We start from the raw sequence: 22,176 nt of genomic DNA on the forward strand, positions 1-22,176 counted from the left end.
GTGACACCCGATTGCAGTTTTGATTTGCATTTCTATAATAATAAGCAATGTTGAGCATTTTTTCTTTTATTAATTAGCCATCTGTACTTTTTTTTTGAAGAAACATTTGTTTGGATCTTCTGCCCCCCCCCTTTTTTTTAAATTGGATTGTGTTTCTGTTATTGAACTCCTTGTATATTTTTTAGATTAATCCTTTGTCAGTTGTTTCATTTGCAATTTTTTTCTCCCATTCTGAGGGTTGACTTTTCATCTTGTTTATGGTTTCATTTGCTGTGCAAGCTTTTACGTTTATTTAGGTCCCATTTGTTTATTCTTGTTTTTATTTCCATCACTTCAGGAGGTGGATCATACATGATATTGCTGTGATTTATGTCATAGAATGTTTTGCCCATTTTTTCCTTAAGAATTTTATAGTTTCTGGTTTTACATTTAGATCTTTGATCCATTATGGGTTTATTGTTGTGCATGGTGGAAAAAAGTGTTCTAATTTCATTTTGTTACACATAGCTGTTCGATTTCCCAGCACCATTTATTGAAGAGATTGTCTTTTCTCCATTGTATATTCTTGCCTTCTTTGTCAAAGATAAGTTGCCCGTAGGTGTGTGGGTTTATTTCTGAACTTTCTTTTTTTTTTTTTTTTCTCATTAAACTTTTTTAATGGGTCTCAAACTCTGTGACAGATTTTAGGTCAAGTTGTTTTCATTAAAAAGTAGTGATTTTTAAAACTAATAACTTAAACTGTCACACACAAAACATATGGTCTACAAAAACATTCTCCTTTCCTTCTGAAGGTTTTACGATGCATTGTTATCATTAACCAGTCTTTTACTATTAAACTTAAATGATTGAGACAAACAGTTCTAGACAGTTCTTCCACCACTGATTAAGACTGGGGTGGCAGGTATTGGGGATAATATTCATTTAGCCTTCTGAACTTTCTGGGCAGACTCTGTGACCTTGCCAGCTCCAGCTGCCTTCTTGTCCACTGCTTTGATGATACCCAGAGTGACTGTCTGTCTCATGTCACGCACAGCAAAATGGCCCAGGTGAGGATAATCAGAGAATTCTCGACACACATGGGCTTTCCAGGAACCATATCAACGATGGCAGCGTCACCAGATTTCAAGAATTTAGGGCCATCTTCCAGCTTTTACCCAGAATGATGATCAATCTTCTCCTTCAGCTCAGCAAACTTGCAAGCAATGTGAGCTGTGTGACAATCAAGCACAAGGGCATATCCAGCACTGATTTGGCCTGGGTAGTTCAAAATAATCACCTGAGCTGTGAAGCCAGCAGCTTCCATGGATGGATCATCTTTGCTGTCACCAGCCACATTGCCACGATGGACATCTTTGACAGACACGTTCTTGACATTGAAGACCACATTGTCCCCAGGAAGGGCTTCACTCAATGCTTCATGGTGTATTTCTACAGACTTCACTTCAGTTATTACATTGACTGGAGCAAAGGTGACCACCATGCCAGGTTTGAGAACACCAGTCTCCAAACGACCCACAGGGACAGTACCAATACCACCAATTTTATAGACATCCTGGAGAGGCAAACGCAAGGGTTTGTCATTTGGGCGAGTTGGTGGCAGGATGCAATCCAGAGCTTCAAGCAGGGTGGTTCCACTGGCATTACCGTCCTTATGGGTGACTTTCCGTCCCTTGAACCATGGGATGTTAGCACTTGGCTCCAGCATGTGCACCATTCCAGCCAGAAATTGGCACAAATGCTACTGTGTTGGGGTTGTTGCCAATTTTCTTAATGTAGGTGCTGACTTCCTTAACAATTTCCTCTTATCTTTTCTGGCTGTAGGGTGGCTCAGTGGAATCCATTTTGTTAACGCCAACAATTAGTTGTTTCACACCCAGGGTGTAAGCCAGAAGGGCATGCCCACGGGTCTGCCCATTCTTGGAGATACCGGCTTCAAATTCACCAACACCAGCAGCAACAATCATGACAGCACAGTCACCCCGGTATGTGCCTGTAATCATGTTTTTGATGAAGTTTCTGTGTCCTGGGGCATTAATGATGGTAACACAGTACTTGCTGGTCTCAAATTTCCACAGGGAGATATCAATGGTGATACCACACTCACCAGAAAAACATCTATTTCTGCTTCATTGACTATGCCAAAGCCTTTGACTGTGTGGATCACAATAAACTGTGGAACATTCTGAAAGAGATGGGAATCCCAGACCACCTGACCTGCCTCTTGAGAAACCTGTATGCAGGTCAGGAAACCACAGTCAGAACTGTACATGGAACAACAGACTGGTTCCAAATAGGAAAGGGAGTACGTCAAGGCTGTATATTGTCACCTTGCTTATTTAACTTATATGCAGAGTACATCATGAGGAACGCTGGGCTGGAAGAAGCACAAGCTGGAATCAAGATTGCTGGGAGAAATATAAATACCCTCAGATATGCAGATGACACTACCCTTATGGCAGAAAGTGAAGAGGAACTCAAAAGCCTCTTGATGAAAGTGAAAGAGGAGAGTGAAAAGGTTGGCTTGAAGCTCAACATTCAGAAAACTAAGATAATGGCATCTGGTCCCATCACTTCATGGGAAATAGATGGAAAAGCAGTGGAAACAGTGTCAGACTTTATTTTTTGGGGCTCCAAAATCACTGTGGATGCTGATTGAAGCCATGAAATTAAAAGACGCTTACTCCTTGGAAGGAAAGTTATGACCAACCTTGATAGTATATTAAAAAGCAGAGACATTACTTTGCCCACCAAGGTCCGTCTAGTTAAGGCTATGGTTTTTCCAGTGGTCATGTATGGATGTGTGAGAGTTGGACTGTGAAGAAAGCTCATTGCCGAAGAATTGGTGCTTTTGAACTGTGGTGTTGGAAAAGACTCTTGAGAATCCCTTGGACTGCCAGGAGATCCAACCAGTCCATTCTAAAGGAGATCAATCCTGGGTGTTCATTGGAAGGACTGATGCTAAAGCTGAAACTCCAATACTTCGGCCACCTCATGTGACGAGTTGACTCACTGGAAAAGACTCTGATGCTTGGAAAGGTTGGGGGCAGGAAGAGAAGGGGACGACTGAGAATGAGATGGCTGGATGGCATCACTGACTCTGTGGACATGGGTTTGAGTGAACTCCGGGAGTTGGTGATGGACAGGGAGGCCTGGCATGCTGTGATTCATGGGGTCGCGGAGAGTCATACACGACTGAGTGGCAGCAAACCCGTTGCTAAAAAAGCTGAACTTTCTATCTTCTTCCATTGGTCTATATGTTTGGTATTGTGCCAGTACCATACTGTCTTGATGACTGTAACTTTGTGGTATAATCTGAAGTCAGGAAGGTTGATTCCTCCAGCTCCATTCTTCTTTCTCAAGATTGCTTTGATGACTCAGGGGCTTTTGTGTTTCCATACAAATTGTGAAATGTTTTGTTCTAGTTTTGTGAAAAATACAATTGATATTTTGATAGGGATTACATTGAATCTATAGATTGCTTTGGTTAGTACAGTCATTTTTACAATATTGATTATTCCAATCCAAGAACATCTGTTTGTGTCATCTTACATTTTTTTCATTAGTGTTTTATAGTTTTCTGTATACAGCTCTAATATTTCCTTAGGTAGGTTTATTCCCAAATATTTTATTCTTGTTGTTGGAAAGTGAATGGGATTGATTCCTTAATTTTTCTTTCTGATTGTTTAGTGCATAGGAATATAAGTGATTTCTATGTGCTGAATTTGCATCCCGTGACTGTACTAAATTCACTTATTAGCGCTAGTAATTTTCTGATAGCCTCTTTATGGTTTTCAATGTCTAATATTATGTTGTTTGCAAACCCAATCTAGATTCCTTTTATTTCTTTTCCTTCTCTGATTTCCATGGCTGCTGCTGCTGCTGCTAAGTCATTTCAGTTGTGTCCGACTCTGTGTGACCCCATAGATGGAAGCCCACCAGGCTCCCCTGTCCCTGTGATTCTCCAGGCAAGAACACTGGAGTGGGTTGTCATTTCCTTCTCCAATGTGTGAAAGTGAAAAGTGAAAGTAAAGTCGCTCAGTCGTGTCCGACCCCTAGCGACCCCACGGACTGCAGCCCACCAGGCTCCTCTATCCATGGGATTTTCTAGGCAAGAGTACTGGAGTGGCTTGCCATTGCCTTCTCCGGATTTCCATGGCTAAGACTTCCAAAATTCTTGAACAATAATGATGAGAGTGGGTACATTTATCTTGTTCCTGATCTTAGAGCTTTCAGTTTTTCTCCATTGAGAATAATGTTTGCTATAGGTTTGTCATATATGGCCTTTATTATGTTGAGATATGATCTGTCTATGCTCAGTTTCTGAAGAGGTTTTATCATAAATGGATCAAAAGCTTATTATGCATCTCTTGAGATTATCATTTTTTAATCTTTTAATGTGTTAATATAGTATATCACACTGATTGTATAGAGAAGAATCCCTACATCCTTTGGATGAACCTGACTTGATCATGGTATATGATTATATTAATGTGTTGTTGATTCTGTTTGCTAGGGTTTTGTTGAGAATTCTTGCATCTATATTCATCAGTGATATTGACCAATAACTTGCTTTTTTGGTGATGTCTCTGTTTGGCTTTGGTATGAGGGTGATTGTGACCTTGTAGAACATATTAGAAAGTATTCCTTCCTCTGCAATTTTTCAGAAGAATTTGAGAAGGATGGGCATTAACTCTTCTCAAAATGTCTGAGAGAATTTACCTGTGAAGCCATCTGGCCTTGGGCTTTTGTTTTTTGGGACATTTTTTATCACAGTTTTAATTTCAGTGCTTGTAATTGTTTTGTTCATAATTTCCATTTCTTCCTGGTTCAGTCTTGGATGGAGGAACTTTTCTAAGAATCTGTCAGTTTCTTCCAGGTTGTCTATTTTATTGGCATATAGCTGTTCATAATAGTCTCTTATGATACTTGTATTTTTATATTGTCTGTTATAACCTCTTCTTTTTCATTTCTAATTTTATTCATTTGAGTTTTCTCTCTTTTTCTGTTGACAGTTCAGTTCAGTTCAGTCGCTCAGTCGTGTCCGACTCTCCGTGACCCCATGAATCACAGCACGCCAGGCCTCCCTGTCCATCACCAACTCCCAGAGTTCACTCAAACTCATGTCCACAGAGTCGGTGAAGCCATCCAGCCATCTCATCCTCGGTCGTCCCCTTCTCCTCTCGCCCCCAAACCTTCCCAGCATCAGAGTCTTTTCCAGTGAGTCAACTCGTCTCATGAGGTGGCCAAAGTATTGCAGTTTCAGCTTCAGCATCAGTCCCTCCAATGAACACCCAGGATCGATCTCCCTTAGAATGGACTGGTCCTTGGGGTACAAGGGACTCCCAAGAGTCTTCTCCAACACCACAGTTCAAAAGCATCAATTCTTCAGCGATCAGCTTTCTTCACAGTCCAACTCTCACATCCATACATGACCACGGGAAAAACCATAACCTTGACTAGACGGACCTTTGTTGGCGAGTCTGGCTAATGGTTTGTCTATTTTGTTTATCTTCTCAAAGAACAAAGGTTTAGCTTTATTGATCTTTGCTGATAGCTTCAGTTCAGTTCAGTTCAGTTCAGTTACTCAGTCGTGTCTGACTCTTTGCGACCCCATGAATCACAGCATGCCAGGCCTCCCTTTCCATCACCAACTCCCGGAGTTCACTCAAACTCATGTCCATCAAGTTGGTGATGCCATCCAGCTTAGTTGGTAAATAATCTGCCTGCAATGCAGGTGACTCCAGTTCAATCCCTGGGTCAGGAAGATCCTCTGAAGAAGGGATAGGCTACCCAGTCCACTACTATTGGGCTTCCCTTGTGGCTCAGCTGGTAAAGAGTCCACCTGCAATGCAGGAGACCTGGGCTTGATCCCTGGGTTGGGAAGATTCCCTGGCGAAGAGAAAGGCTAACCACTCCAGTATTCTGGCCTGGACAGTTCCATGGACTGTGTAAACCATGGGGTCACAGAGAGTCAGACACGACTGAGCAACTTTCACTTTCATTGATTCCTTTATTTCTTTTTCATTTATTTCTGCTCTGATCTTTATTATTTTTTTCCTTTTACTAACTTTGTTTTTGTTATTGTTCTTCTTCTTCTTTTTGCAGTTTCTTTATGTGTAAGCTTAGTTTGTCTATTCAATACTTTTCTTGTTTTTTGAGGTAGAATTGTATTGCTATAAACTTCCCCTTTAGAACTGCTTTTGCTGCATCCCATAGGTTTTCAGTCATCATTTCTCAATGTCATATGTTTCTAGGTATTTTTGATTTCCCTTGTTATATCTTCACATACTGGTTATTTATTTAGAAAGGTATTGTTTAATATTCATATATTTGTGCTTTTTTAACAGTTTTTTTTCTGGCATTGATACAAAAAGTCATTGTTAACCTTCAATATATTTGCTGAAGAAATCTTTCAAATATATAAATCTTTATGTATCTTCTAAGCCTTAGAATTTAAGTGCACTGATATTTATTATCCCTGTTAGCTCTTGAAATGACCAATAAAATATGACCATTAGTATTTTTAGTCTACATGATAGAGAGAATGAGTCTTACTAAAGTTGTTAATAACAAATCAGAGCTAGAAATAATTTTTTATTCTGTGAGCCATTTTCTGAGTATCTGCTTTGTGCTAGGCACCAGGAAGCAAAAGTGAATGAGATGTGATTTCCTATCACCTTTATCTTAGACCACACTCTCAAGTACTGAAAGATTACACCTTTTCAAGAATCTAGCCTGCGATTTACCTTATTCTGTTCCTTGCTTACTACTGGGGTCTAGAGGTCCTAGCCTGCTATAAACTTCAGATCAGAAGGATAGGTATGATATTCTGTCCATTTTCCTTAATATTATCTAATTTAATCAAGCTTATAGGCATCCTGTCTAGAGTTTCTGTGCTGGGGAATACTGATTCTAAAGTTCTCCTACTCACAGCCTATTGCAGGTCCTCTCATGCACTAATCCCTCTAAAAGACTGAATTCAAAATTAAACCACAGACTTCAAGTTCCTCATCTATTTTCCAAATGATAAACATTTGCCTCCCATTGCTTTTGAAAAAGAAATCTAGGTCTATAGATATATTAGCAAGTTTTTATTAAATAAACAGAACACTAAATGTGAGTAGGGAAAAATCATCATAAGGAGCCCCTCCCTTGCTTTTTGAAACATTTAAATATTTTGACATTGGTATACTTGTTCAGAGACTTAGAGGGTCCACAGGATTGAGTCAGTATTGATGAAAACTTGTCAGAATCATTTTCCAGTTCTGTGTTCCCATTCAGCTCTTGCCCCATTTGGTCATGTGCAGTCATCCTTGCATTGTTGTCATTTCTTCTTCTTCTTCTTTTTTATTTTTCCATCCAGACAGAGATAAGTTTCTTCTCTGAAAAAAAAAATGTATTTAGTCATTTAAAATTCTTTCAAAAAATCAGCTAGCAGTTTATTTTTGGCTTCAACTGATACATGCTGCTTAGTTCTTAGGAAAATAAAAATATATAACATGGAATTGGCAATGAAGACTCTGACCACATCCCTGATGAAAATGTAGAACAGTAAGATTTTTTTTTACAGAAAGCTCTTAATTTTGCACTCCAGTAGAGACTGCATGGTGGTGGTGGTTTAGTCACTAAGTCATATCTGACTCTTGCGACCCCATGCACTGTAGCCCACTAGGCTCATCTGTCCATGGGATTTTCCAGGCAAGAATACTGGAGTGGATTGCCATTTCCTCCTCCAGGGGATCTTTCCAACCCAAGAATGGAACTCAGGTCTCCTGCATTGCAGGCAGATGCTTTATCGACTGAGCTATAAGGGAAGCCCAGAGACTACATCAGTTCAGTTCAGTTCAGTTCAGTCGCTCAGTCGTGTCCGACTCTCCGCGACCCCATGAATCACAGCACGCCAGGCCTCCCTGTCCATCACCAACTCCCGGAGTACACTCAAACTCATGTCCACAGAGTCGGTGATGCCATCCAGCCATCTCATTCTCCGTCGTCCCCTTCTCCTCCCGCCCCCAACGAAGGCAGAAAGTGAAGAGGAACTCAAAAGCCTCTTGATGAAAGTGAAAGAGGAGAGTGAAAAGGTTGGCTTGAAGCTCAACATTCAGAAAACAAAGATCATGGCATCTGGTCCCATCACTTCATGGGAAATAGATGGAAAAACAGTGGAAACAGTGTCAGACTTTGTTTTTTTGGGCTCCAAAATCACTGCAGATGCTGATTGCAGCCATGAAATTAAAAGACGCTTGCTCCTTGGAAGGAAAGTTATGACCAACCTTGATAGTATATTAAAAAGCAGAGACATTACTTTGCCGACCAAGGTCCGTCTAGTCAAGGCAATGGTTTTTCCCGTGGTCATGTGTGGATGTGAGAGTTGGATTGTGAAGAAAGCTGATCGCCGAAGAATCGATGCTTTTGAACTGTGGTGTTGGAGAAGACTCTTGAGAGTCCCTTATACTGCAAGGAGATCCAACCAGTCCATTCTAAAGGAGATCAATCCTGGATGTTCATTGGAGGGACTGATGCTAAAGCTGAAACTCCAATACTTTGGCCACCTCATGCGACGAGTTGACTCACTGGAAAAGACTCTGATGCTGGGAAAGATAGGAACATACAAATGGCCTATGCAATAATGTATAGAATCTTTGCAGTTACACACTGTATTGAAACATGAAAGAGAAGGAGATTTAAATTACTATATTCCAAAAACTCTGCTTGGAGCCAAGTGGTATTATGATGACAGAAGCAAAATAGCTAACCTAATTTAGATATTACAGCAATCCTTGATCTTAAACAAGGCAATGACAGACCATGATAGGAATATCAGCACTGCATTTGGCTGACTTTCTAAATTATAGCCAATACCATTTTGGATCAAAGTAGATCAGGAGCAATAGTATGATTCTCATTCTTATGTATGGTATGAGACTGGGAAAATAGCCAGGGGACAATGCATCCTTGTGCAGACAAAACATCTCTGAAAGGTATATTACCTCTTTAGTGGGAGGATGTGACAGAAAGTGAAATCTTCTTTGTACTGTGAAAGAAGAGTGGGCAGCAAGAAATCAATTAATTGCTTAAAGGTGATAATGAAACTCATCTTGAAGCAGTCAGCTACAGATTGAATCAGTCTGGAATAAATGCCAGCCAACAGAAAATGTTATTCTTTGGTTTCCTTGGGCTTACACATTTTATTTTCAGCAAATAAAATGAAATTATCAAGGTGAAAGCATTCAAGGATAGCTAAGAATGTAAATGATAGGATTCACTATTCATTGTTGAGGTGAAGGAGACACTTACTAATGACCTTTCATTTCTTTTTTTTTTTTTTTTAATGAGGCCATATGTGATGATAGGGAAAATGAGTTGTTTCTATTCATTTTCTCCTTTTAACTTATTTTCTGCCCATTCTTGGTAAAATCTTGGATAGAGTATATTCCAGTTTAATCAGTGTCAATAATAACACTCTAAAATTAACCAAACTTTACTCAAACGTACATAAGCAGTTTATATTTGAGAGATTAATAAACCAATTATTAAATTAAATGTAATTTATTATTCAGTTTAAATGGGGCTTCCCTGGTGGCTCAGAGGTTAAAGCGTCTGCCTGCAATGCGGGAGACCTGGGTTCAATCCCTGGGTCGGGAAGATAAAATCATTATGTTATTTTATTAGGATCACTATATTTACCATAAAATTGTTCAGTCACTACGCTGTGTCTGAATCTTTGTGACCCCAAGGACTTCAGCACACCAGGATTCCCTGTCCTCCACTAACTCCCAGAGTGTACTCAAACTCATGTCCTTTCAGTCAGTGATGCCATCCAACCATCTCATCCTCTTTTGCCCCTTTCTCTTCTTGCCCTCAATCTTTCCCAGCATCACGGTCCTTTTAAATGAGTTGGCTCTTTGCATTAGGTGGCCAAAATATTGGAGCTCCAGCTTCAGCATCAGTCCATTCAGTGGATACTCAGGGTTGATTTTCTTTAAGGTTGACTGGTTTGGTCTTCTTGCAGTCCAAGGGACTCTCAAGAGTCTTCTCTAGCACCACAGTTTGAAAGCATCAATTGTCTGGCACTCAGCCTTCTTTATGTCTCAACTCTCACATCCATACATGACTACTGGGAAAATCGTAGCTTTGATTATATAGACATTCATTGACGAAGTGATATCTATGCTTTTTGATATGTTGTCTAGATTTGTCATAGTTTTCCTTCCAAGAAGCAAGCATCTTTTGATTTTATGGTTGCAGTCACCATCTGCAGTGATTTTTGAGCCCATGAAAATAAAATCTGTCACTGTTTCCACATTTTCCCCATCTATCTACCATGAAGTGATAGGACTCATGCCATAATTGTAGTTTTCTGAATGTTGAGTTTAAGCCAACTTTTTCTCTCTCCTCTTTCAACTTCATCAAGAGACTCTTTAGTTCTTCTTTGCTTTCTACCATTAGAATGGTATCATCTGCATACCTGAGGTTGTTGATATTTCTCCCAGCAGTCTTGATTCCAGCTTGTGATTAATCCAGCCCAGCATTTTGCATGATATACTCTGAGTAGAAGTTAAACAAGCAGACTTGACACACTCCTTTCCCAATTTTGAACCAGTCCATTTTTCCATATTCAGTTCTAACTTCTGTTTCTTGTCTTACATACAACTTTCTCAGGAGGCAGGTAACGTGGTCTGGTATTCCCATCTCTTTAAGAATTTTCCACAGTTTGTTATGATCCACAAAGTCAAAGTTTAAGGTCTTTGCTTTCTTATGAAGCAAAACCTGATGTTTTCTTCTGAAATTTTCTTGCTTTTTTTAATGATCCGAAAGATGTTGGCAGTTTTATCTCTGGTTCCTCTGCCTTTTCTAAATCTGTCTTATACACCCAGAAATTCTTGGTTGACATATTGTTGAAGTCTGGCTTGAAGAATTTTGAGCATTGCCTTGCTGCTGCTGCTACTAAGTCGCTTCAGTCGTGTCCGACTCTGTGCGACTCCATAGACGCAGCCCACCAAGCTCTCCCGTCCCTGGGATTCTCCAGGCAAGAACACTGGAGCGGGTTGCCATTTCCTCCTCCAATTCATGAAAGTGAAAAGTGAAAGTGAAGTCGCTCAGTCGTGTCTGACTCTTAGCGACCCCACGGACTGCAGACCACCAGGCTCCTCTGTCCATGGGATTTGCCTTGCTAGTATGTGAAATAAGCACAATTGTCCTGCATTTTCAACATCTTTTGGCATTGCCTTTCTTTGGGATTGGGATGAAAACTGACCTTTTCCAGTCCTATGGCCATAAAATTGGATTATTACTAAAGCGAAGTTACATCAGCTTTTTGTGTGTTTTTTTTTTCTTTAGAATTTAGTATCTATCCTTTCCTCTTAGAAATAAAAAATAAATGATTGTATATAAACATTGTTTGAGTGTATATATTGTAAAAGGTTATTTTCTACTTTCTAATATTCTATACTTACAGAATATTTTTTTTAAACTATATACGTGTCTTAATCTTGCATCAACCTTTTCTTAAATAAAAGGTTGACTCCAATTGTTTTCAAGTTGTGTTAAAAATTACTTTGCACCAGGTAAATTTGTATATATATATTAAAATTATCAAAACAGGTACAGTAAATGAAAACTACTTACTCAAAATAATATTTTCTTAGTTTCTTCCCTTATGAATCTGCCTCTTGAATATCAGTGGCTGACTTTTAGTGCTTCTTTTTTTTTTTTTTTCAGTGTTCATTTAAATGTGTCTTTTTTTTAAAATGAGGTTTAGGTAATTGTTCTTCAAAAGTCTCCATGAGGACTTCTGCATTCCAAAAAATCCCCAACATGTGTGCTATACTCTTTAACTGGTTTCCTATAGTTCTCCTTAAGCCTGGCTCCTGATTCCTCTCACCTCTCTAGGACCCAATTCCAGGTAAAGAATGCTGTCTCTGACGCCTGTGGGAAACTCATCCATCTACATTGCCATGCTAAAAAATGGGAGTGCATGCTTTCTCCATTATCTTTTATCCTCAAATAGCCATCACTAGAAGCTTTATATTATCTCTCAAGTTCATAATCCTCAGGGCAAGTACACACCAGTTACCAGTTACATGTTCATCCCCAAATCCCAGAATTCAATGTTGCTGCTGCTGCTGCTGCTAAGTCACTTCAGTCGTGTCCGACTCTGTGTGACCCCATAGACGGAAGCCCACCAGGCTCCCCCGTCCCTGGGATTCTCCAGGCAAGAATACTGGAGTCGGTTGCCATTTCCTTCTCCAATGTGTGAAAGTGAAAAGTGAAAGTGAAGTCGCTCAGTCGTGTCCGACCCTTAGCGACCCCACGAACTGCAGCCTACCTGGCTCCTCCATCCATGGGATTTTCTAGGCAATAGTACTGGAGTGGCTTGCCATTGCCTTCTCCGGAATTCAATGTTAAGCTCCTTCAAATACTTTTACCATGCCGTACTCTCACTGCCACACCAGGATAGGACTACTAAGTTTTGCACAAAATAGTTGTCTCTCCATTTTATAAATTTCTTCAAGTTTCCAACAACTAGGTTTGGGAAGAAACATTCTTCCTTTCCTTCATGAGTAAAAAATAGAGAAATTCTTCATATTCCTTGTAAAACCAAATCCCAGTAATACTTACTTTTTTCCAAGTATAAATTTTTTGTTTTGTTTTTGCTTACATAAAGGATTGAATTACTAAGTAAATGCCACATGATGTTTACCAGTTCTTTTTGGGAAAGTATCTGACTTAATTTGGAAGAGAGGAAAATTTAGTTCCCCCTTTCACCCTATTTATCCCTCTAGATAAAATTTTGAATCACAAAGTCTCAACTGAAATTACCTTATATATTAATGGAATATGATTCATTTTGACTTACCATTCAGCCAATTATTATAATTTAGCTAGAGCATTTTCATGATAATTTGGACAAATTATTAAGCTCTCACCATGTTTTTGGCATGATACTAGGTCAAATGGAAAAGTATAACATGGTGATGCTTCATTTGGAGAGTCAATATTTAAACATATAATTCAACAATTACAGAAAAAAACAAAGACAAATACTATTACTATAGGCATACTAAGAGTAATTTGGTGTTTGAAGAAGACTAGAAAGGATGTAGACTACTATAATCACAAAAATATTTGAAGTTAGCTTAGACCTTGAAAGATACAGAGAAACCTGGGCCAGTATAAAGGATAGATTAATGCTGAAGCTGTGGGGATATCAAAGCAGTGGAGTTGGCAGGCGTGGCACATAGACATAGAGGAGAGTAACATGACTAAATTCCAGTTAGAATATTGAAAAATAATAGGAGGTATAATTTTGAAGAGGAAACAGTGAGACCTATTAGGGGAGATACTAATTAACATAAAAATAACTTGATAGAGCCTTTAGAGTATTTAACTTGTAGGAAGTACAGAAAAATGGCAATTTAAGGAATGATCGGCTAATTTTCTAGGTATGTTCTCACAAAATTAAGGAAAGAAATTAACTAGGCAATTAAAACCACAATGACCATACTCTGCTGAGCATATATTAAGTAAAAGCTTAGTGACAGATAAAGTGAAACATATGAAAAATATATGATAATAATTGCCTTCAATGAGTTTATGTATTCTAAGTGATATTGCTGTTGTTTAATCATGTCCAACTCCTTGTGACCCCATGGACTATAGCATGCCAGGCTTCCCAGCCCTTCACTATCTCCTGGAGCTTGCCCAAGCTCATGTCCATTGAGTCAGTGATGCCATCCAACTATCCTGTACTCTGTCATCCTCTTCTCCTGCCTTCAATCTTTTGCAGCATCATGGCCTTTTCCAATGTGTTGGCTTTTTGTGTCGGGTGACCAAAGTATTGGAGCTTCAGCTACAGCATCATCCTTGCAATGAATATTCAGAGTTGATTTCCCTTAAGATTGACTGGTTTGTTCTCCTTGCTGTCCATGGGACTCTCAGGAGTCTTCTCCAGCACTACAGTTTAAAAGCATCAATTCTTTGGTGCTCAACCTTCTTTATGGTCCAACTCTCACATCCCTATGTGACTACTGGAAAAAACGTAGCTTTGATTACATGGACATTTGTTGGTAAACTAATGTCTCTGCTTTTTAATACCTGTCTAGGTTTGTCATACTTTTCTTTCCAAGGAGAAACTGTCTTTTAATTTCACAGCTGCTGTCATCATCCACAGTGATTTTGGAGCCCAAGAAAATAAAATCTGTCACTGTTTGTACATTTTCCCCATCTATATACCATGAAGTGAGGGGACCAGATGCCATGATCTTAGTTTTTTGAATGTTGAGTTTTATGCCAGATTTTGACTCTCTTCTTTCTCTTTCATCAAGAAGCTCTTTAGTTCCTCTTTGCTTTCTGCTTTAAAGATGGTGTCATCTGCATATATTAGGCTGTTGATATTTTTCTCAGCAATCTTGATTCCACTGTGTGACACATCCAGCCAAGGATTTCACATGATCTAATCTGCATATAAGTTAAATAAAAAAAGGTGACAATATACAGCCTTGATATACTCCTTTCCTGATTTGGAACCAGCCTGTTGTTCCATGTTCGGTTCTAACGGTTGTTTGTTGAACTGCATATAGATTTCTGAAGAGGCAGGTCAGGTGGTCTGGTATTCCCATCTCTTTAAGAATTTTCCAGTTTGTTGTAATCCACACAATTAAAGACTTTAGCGTAGTCAATGAAGCATAAGTGAATGATTTTCTGGAACTCTCTGACTTTTTCTGTGATCCAACAAATATAGGCAATTTGATCTCTGTGTCCTCTGCCTTTTCTAAATCAAGCTTGAACATCTGGAAGTTCTCAGTTCATGTACTATTGAAGACTGACTTGGAGGATTTTGAGCATGACCTTGCTAGCATGTGAAATGAGTGGAATTGTGTAGTAGTTTGAACTTTTCTTTAGCATTGCCATTCTTTGATATTGGAATGAAAACTGACCTTTTCCAGTTCTGAGGACACTGCTGAGCTTTCCAAATTTGCTGACATATTGAGTGCAGCACTTTAAGAGCATCATCTTTTAGGATTTGAAATAGCTCAGCAGGAATTCCCTGACCTCCACTAGCTTTGTTCATAGTGATGCTTCCTAAGGCCCATTTGACTTCACATTCCAGGATGTCTGGTCTCAGTGAGTGATCACACCACCGTGGTTATCCAGGTCATTAAGATCTTTTTTGAATAGTTCTTCTGTGTATTCTTGCCACCTCTTCTCAATATCTTCTGCTTCTGTGAGGTCCATACCATTTTTGTCCTTTAATGTGCCCATCTTGTCATGAAATGTTCCCTTGATATCTCTAATCTTGAAGAGATCTTTAGTCTTTCCCATTCTATTGTTTCCCACTATTTCTTTGCATTGTTCACTTATGAAGGCTTTCTTATCTCTCGTTGCTATTCTTTGGAACTCTGCATTCGGATGGGTACGTCTTTCTTTTCTCCTTTGTCTTTGGCTTCTCTTCTTTTCAAAGCTATTGGTAAGGCCTCCTTAGATAACCATTTTGCCTTTTTGCATTTCTTTTTCTTAGGGATGGTTTTTGTTATACTTTGGCCCCCTCATGCGAAGAGTTGACTCATTGGAAAAGACTCTGATGCTGGGAGGGATTGGGGGCAGGAGGAGAAGTGGACAACAGAGAATGAGATGGCTGGATGGCATCACCGACTCGATGGACATGAGTTTGAGTGAACTCTGGGAGTTGGTGATGGACAGGGAGGCCTGGCGTGCTGTGATTCATGGGGTCGCAAATAGTCAGACACGACTGGGAAACTGAACTGAACTGTTCTAAGTGAGTGGTTGATATAAAAATGTTTCCCTTTTAACATGAAAGAGTTTAGGTATTCCTAAAAGTAATAGTTATGTATTATTCTATTGTTAAGGAAGAAAAAAATATATAGTGTAGAGTAGAAAGTATTATCATAAATTATGTTTCATCAACTGATCAAACAATTGTTGAATACCCATTCTATTCCAGAAAGTGTTTTAGAAAGACAAAGCAGGGTAATAAAAATCAACATCTCTGTCCTACAGTACTTCCATTTTCATGTGGGTACCTGGTGGCAGGAGACATGTAAGGAAGTATATCAGGTGGTGCTAATACATGGTAAAGGGCAGCAGGAATACTAGGATAGAGGAAAAGAAGATCATTGTTTTTATTTAGGATATTCAGGAAGATGCTAAGTTCAAATTTAAGCAGCGTTCTTAAAAACTTGTAATGAATAAGGTGGTGGTGGTTTAGTTGCTAAGTTGTGTTTGACTTTATGCAACCCCATGGACTATAGCCCACCAGGCTCCTCTGCCCATGGAATTCCCCAGGAAAGAATACTGGAGTGGGTTGCTACTTTCTTCTTCAGGGGATCTTCCTGATCCATGGATTGAACCTGGGTCTCCTGAAATTAAGGCAGATTTCTTACTGACTGAACCACAAGGAAGACCAATGAATAAGATATATTTTTATATACACTCTAGACAGAAAAGGAGCAAATGTAGAAATCCTGACACAGAGCTTAATTAATATGTGTGAGGGGGGAAAAATCAAGAAAGTCACTGTGTGTGGAATGAAGAGAGTGAGAGAAGAGCAGAGAGTGAAGGCAGAAGAAAAAAAGTCAGGATTCTGGTCAACTTCTATGTGAATGAGGAGTCCAAGATAATTTATATCATGATAAGCCTTGTGAAGAAAGCTGATCACCGAAGAATTGATGCTTTTGAACTGTGGTGCTGGAAAAGACTCTTGAGAGTCCCTTGGACTGCAAGGAGATCCAACCAGTCCATTGTAAAGGAGATCAGTCCTGGGTGTTCATTGGAAGGACTGATGTTGAAGCTGAAACTGCAATACTTTGGCCACCTCATGCGACGAGTTGACTGCTGGGAGCCAGCGAGGGAAATCCTACCCGTGGCAAAGGTCAACTGGGGAAGAGGCCTGATGGGCAAAGGCTAATCAGGACTCGAGGGACCCCCTGGACTTACCTGAGCATCTACCCCAAAGAAAACCGGAGTCTGACTGCCTTACTATCTTACGCCTCTTACCAAGTCCTCTAATACTTATGGGGGCTTCCCCCCAACCACCTTTCTCTGAAAACATTAATTCAGAGCTGTAGTTTAAAAGTTCTCCTCGGCTTAATAGGAGTGTTCCAATCCAAGCCCCTCTGATGGCTTTCTAACCTGCATGACAAGTTTGTCCGGGCTCTTACAACTATGAGTGTGACTGTTTATAGCCTCCCAGCCATGCAAGGACAGAAAGCCTAATATTCTAAAATACAGGAATCTGTTGAAGAAGTTAAAATCATTAGAATAGTACTAAAAAAGATTTCACTGTTGAATCAATGCTTGCTGCAGTTTCCTCTATCTATTGTATCCTTGGAAATATATTAATCACGTATAGAGAATATAAGTAGTAGCCTTTGATTTAACCACATCAGATCTTAAGTTAATAAATTCCTTTCTTGCTGCTCACTAAACCGGTGCCTTATAGGAATGTAACTTTGTTATGTGTCTAGCACCTAACTTAAGGAAAGTCACCTTAAAAGAATATAAGCCTTTTACTTGCTAACTAACCTATTGTTAGGAGAGAGGGCCATAAAACTGTTAGGAGGCCCCCTGTCCAGAAGATGATGTAAACCACCTAAAACTTTTATCACGAGACACACAAAAATAAGCCCCGATCCTGATAAGAATCAAGACTGCTGACCCCACGTGACTCTATACCCCCCTTTCTCTGTTTCTTATGCGCACAACTTAGGGTATAAAAGCAGCACTGGAAAATAAAGTTTTGGGCCTTGCTCACTGAAGCTTGGTCTCCCCGTGTCGTTCTTTCTCCTTTTCCGTCCTTTTCTCTATTCTCCTTTTTCTGGTTGAGATCCTTGGAGCGCTGGGCCCTCTGAGTTTACTTATCTGCCTGGGCTTCTAAAACCCACTCGAGGGGGTGCCCTGGTGGGGTGCCTCCAGTGATTCCAGAGGGCGCCTGCGGCCTACATAAACAGAGCAAACCCCGTGCTGGGGTTTTATTGGTTTCCACCGTAAACCAAGGAATCATCAGCCCCTGTCTCTCTCTTTCTCTCTCTCTCTCTCTCTGACGCCGACGCCGTTCATCCCGAGGATACCCTGGGCCATATCGAGGCTGGTCCCCGAAGTTGACTCACTGGAAAAGACTCTGATGCTGGGAGGGATTGGGGGCAGGAGGAGACGGTGATGACAGAGAATGAGATGGCTGGATGGCATCACCGACTCGATGGACATGAGTTTGAGTGAACTCCAGGAGTTGGTGATGGGCAGGGAGGCCTGGTGTGCTGTGGTTCATGGGATCGCAAAGAGTCAGACACGACCAAGCGACTGAGCTGAACTGAACTGAACTGACTGAAGCCTTGTAGGTCATTGTGAAGTTTTTTTTTATTTTGTTTTGAATGGGCTAGCAGGACATTGGTAGATTTTAATCAAAGAAAGAACTACGGAGATCATTCTGAAGACTATCAATAAAGATCAAGTAAGAGTTATGACCAACCTAGAAAGATTAAAAAGCAGAGACATTACTTTGCCAATCAAGGTCCGTCTAGTCAAGGCTATGGTTTTTCCCGTGGTCATGTATGGATGTGAGAGTTGGACTGTGAAGAAAGCTGATCGCCGAAGAATTGATGCTTTTGAACTGTGGTGTTGGAGAAGACTCTTGAGAGTCCCTTGTACCACAAGAAGAGCCAACCAGTCCATTCTAAGGGAGATCGATCCTGGGTGTTCATTGGAAGGACTGATGCTAAAGCTGAAACTGCAATACTTTGGCCACCTCATGCGACGAGTTGACTGACTGGAAAAGACTGATGCTGGGAAAGGTTGGGGCGGGAGGAGAAGGGGACGACGGAGAATGAGATGGCTGGATGGCATCACCGACTCTGTGGACATGAGTTTGAGTGAACTCTGGGAGTTGGTGGTGGACAGGGAGGCCTGACATTCTGTGATTCATGGGGTCGCGGAGAGTCGGGCACGACTGAGCGACTGAACTGAACTTACTGAACTGAACTGTATGGATGTGAGAGTTGGACTTTAAATTCTTCTGAGCACAGAAGAATTGATGTTTTTGAACTGTGATGTTGGAGAAGACCCTTGAGAGTCCCTTGGACTGCAAGAAGAGTCAACCAGTCCGTCATAAAGGAAATCAGTCTTGGGTGTTCATTGGAAGGACTGATGTTGAAGCTGAAACTCCAATATTTTGGCCTCCTGATGCGAAGAGCTGACTCATTTGAAAAGACCCTGATTTTGGGAAAGATTGAGGGCAGGAGGAGAAGGAGACGATGGAGGATGCGATGGTTGGATGGCATCACCGACTCAATGGACATGAGTTTGGGTAAATTCTGGGAGTTGGTGATGGACAGGGAGGCCTGGCATACTGCGATTCATGGGGTCACAAAGAGTTGGACGTGACTGAGCAACTGAACTGAACTGATCTGAGATCATTAATAACCTTGGCAAGAACTATTTAGAATGATGGGAATAAAAAATATTTGGGATTTATTTGGGGATGGAAAAGATGAGAGGAACAGGAGAAAACAAAAATAGATAATGCAAAATATTTAACTTACTAGAAGTCAAAAATTAGGAGAGGAGCTCAAGGGAAGATGGCTTAGAGAGAGGTGCATAGGTTTTTTTGTGGGGGTTTAGGGGATATAGTGCTCTGTTTTTAAAATAATTTTATGACCATCAACCTCAAAGGAACCTTGATACATTTGTACAGATAAAAGTTAGTAGGCAGATGTGGGAACATACAGCAGTTTTCTGATTATCACTTCCATTTCCTTAGTGAAACAAACAAACAAACAAAAAAGTGAAGATTGAAAAAGTGCCCGAAAGAGAGAAAAGAAAAGATGAAGTGGTTGCTGAGGAAAGGAGATTAACTGGATTAGACACATGTTAGAATTGCTAGGCAGTATCAAGGTTTCCTTGTGAAGGACTGTCATAAAGTCAAAGTGAGACGAGTCAACATGTGTTTCTCTCCTGTCACAGTCGACTGCCTTGTTTGTATGTGAGGAGGAGAACAAAAGGCTGGACTTCTGCGGTGCTGACCTCCATCTCTGCGGGAGAGGGAGAAGAAAAGAATTAAGAATATATGCATTGGAATGGTTTTAATGAAAAGCCATGGAATCAGAGCTTGATAATCAGGGAGGTGAGGTTATAATGGGAACGGAAAATGGGGAAATATAAGACCAGGTGGACAGAAAGATGCCTTACAACTGAAATCCCCTGAGGGAGTGGGTTGGAAAATCAAATGTGATTTTTTGGGGAAAAGAGTGCTTCATATTGAAATAACATAAGGTTTATAGTTTGGTGGTAGCTTCCCTGGTGGCTCAGATGGTAAAGCGTCTGCCTGCAATGCGGGAGACCCGGATTCGATCCCCGGGTCAGGAAAATCACCTGGAGAAGGAAATGGCAACCCATTCCAGCACTCTTGCCTGGAAAATCCCATGGACAGAGGCGCCTGGTAGGCTATCGTCCATGGGGTCCCAAAGAGTCAGACATGACTGAACAACTTCACTTTCACTTTCTTATAGTTTGGCAAGTATGAGATTTAAGCAATAACTTCAGGAGTATATAGCTGGGGTAATATGGACATACTGAGAGAATCCTAGGTGTCAAAAAGATTATCTGCACTGTAAGTACAAATAATAATTAAACATAATAGGCTTAAGTCTCCCTGTTGAAAATAAGAAAAGACAAGTCTTCCTTCTCCCTATATTAGAGTAATTACTTTGTAAAACTTTTAAGTTATTTCTCTGTCTCTTTGGTCTGAATATAAATCTTTTTAGAAACTTGACCAGCCTCTTCCCAGTTATATGACTCAGGGATGCCTTTATCAAGGACCTAAACATCTATGAAAGGGTAGCAGCCTAACTTTAATGGATGTCTTGCTCCATGTTGTAAAAGTATATCCTGTCATGCTGCTGCTGCTAAGTCACTTCAGTCGTGTCCGACTCTGTGTGACCCCATAGACGGAAGCCCACCAGGCTCCCCTGTCCCTGGGATTCTCCAGGCAAGAACACTGGAGTGGGTTGCCATTTCCTTCTCCAATGTGTGAAAGTGAAAAGTGAAAGTGAAGTCGCTCAGTCGTGTCCGACCCTTAGCGACCCTCCGGACTGCAGCCTACCAGGCTCCTCCATCCATGGGATTTTCTAGGCAATAGTACTGGAGTGGCTTGCCATTGCCTTCTCCGATAAAGATACGATAACTTTGTTTTTCCTCTTGATAAAGTCAGTTAACACCAATAGTAATTAACAGATGAATTTGGGATAAATTGTATTTGAAAATAGTGCTGCTCAGTTTCCTTATTGGAGGACAAGTTATTGGTTATCTTGAAAACAAGTAAATAATGGGCTTTACCTGTTTGGCTATTTAAAGAATGAGATGTCTTTCTGTCCTTGCAATCTCTTAGCAGATTGCCAGTAATATACGTCACATTCTGGTTTAATATTTATGCAGTAGTAAAACTTTTTTATTTCTACTACTCTTGTACCCCATAGTTCCTGGTGGCTCAGATGGTAAAGAGTCTGCCTGTAATGCAGGAGACCCAGATTCGATCCCTAGGTCTGGAAGATCCCCTGGAGAAGGAAATAGCAATCCACCCCAGTGTTCTGGGAGAGCCTGGCAGGCTATAGTCCATGGGTTCACAAAGAGTCAGACACGACTAAGCAACAAACACTTTTGTTGCATTTTCTCAGCAGCTTGGTTATTAAAATCATGGAGAATCATGACAATGAACCATGATTCAGAATCTTTCAGGAGTAAAGAATGACCTAGATATCTCTAGATGAATACAACAGAAAGAAAAAGGCAGAGTACAAATGGGAGACCTTGGATTCAAAATTATATTGCACAGGTACACATCACAGCTAAAATGTGATAACAAGGTGGTATTTTCTATATGGTCATTGTATCACATATTTAGAATTAACTTCCTGTAAGTTTGACTGTGTGGCTTAGTATGGTTAAAAATGCATATTATGAAATAATGAGTCAGAAAGTTTTCCTTACATGAAGAATTAAACATCAATAAAACAACAATTCAAGAAATGTCACAAGCCAGTGCATGAGTTATTGTCAAATGAATTGTACAGACAATTTGTGCTATAATTTCAAAACAGCAAAGAGGTCACAAATTTAATGAGTTGGAAAGATTTTTGTAATTAATATGTATGGAGCATTCTCTTT

General features: G+C 40.2%; 1 pseudogene; it reads right to left on the reverse strand.

The window, feature by feature from the left end:
- Positions 1 to 873: 873 nt before the first annotated feature.
- Positions 874 to 4,731, reverse strand: LOC129540834 (elongation factor 1-alpha 1 pseudogene; annotated as a pseudogene).
- Between the last annotated feature and the right edge of the window lie 17,445 nt (positions 4,732 to 22,176).

The sequence above is a fragment of the Moschus berezovskii genome, chromosome 4 (genome assembly GCF_049115385.1).
Source record: "Moschus berezovskii isolate FMDL1 chromosome 4, NW_MosBer_1.0, whole genome shotgun sequence".
NCBI lineage: Eukaryota > Metazoa > Chordata > Mammalia > Artiodactyla > Moschidae > Moschus > Moschus berezovskii.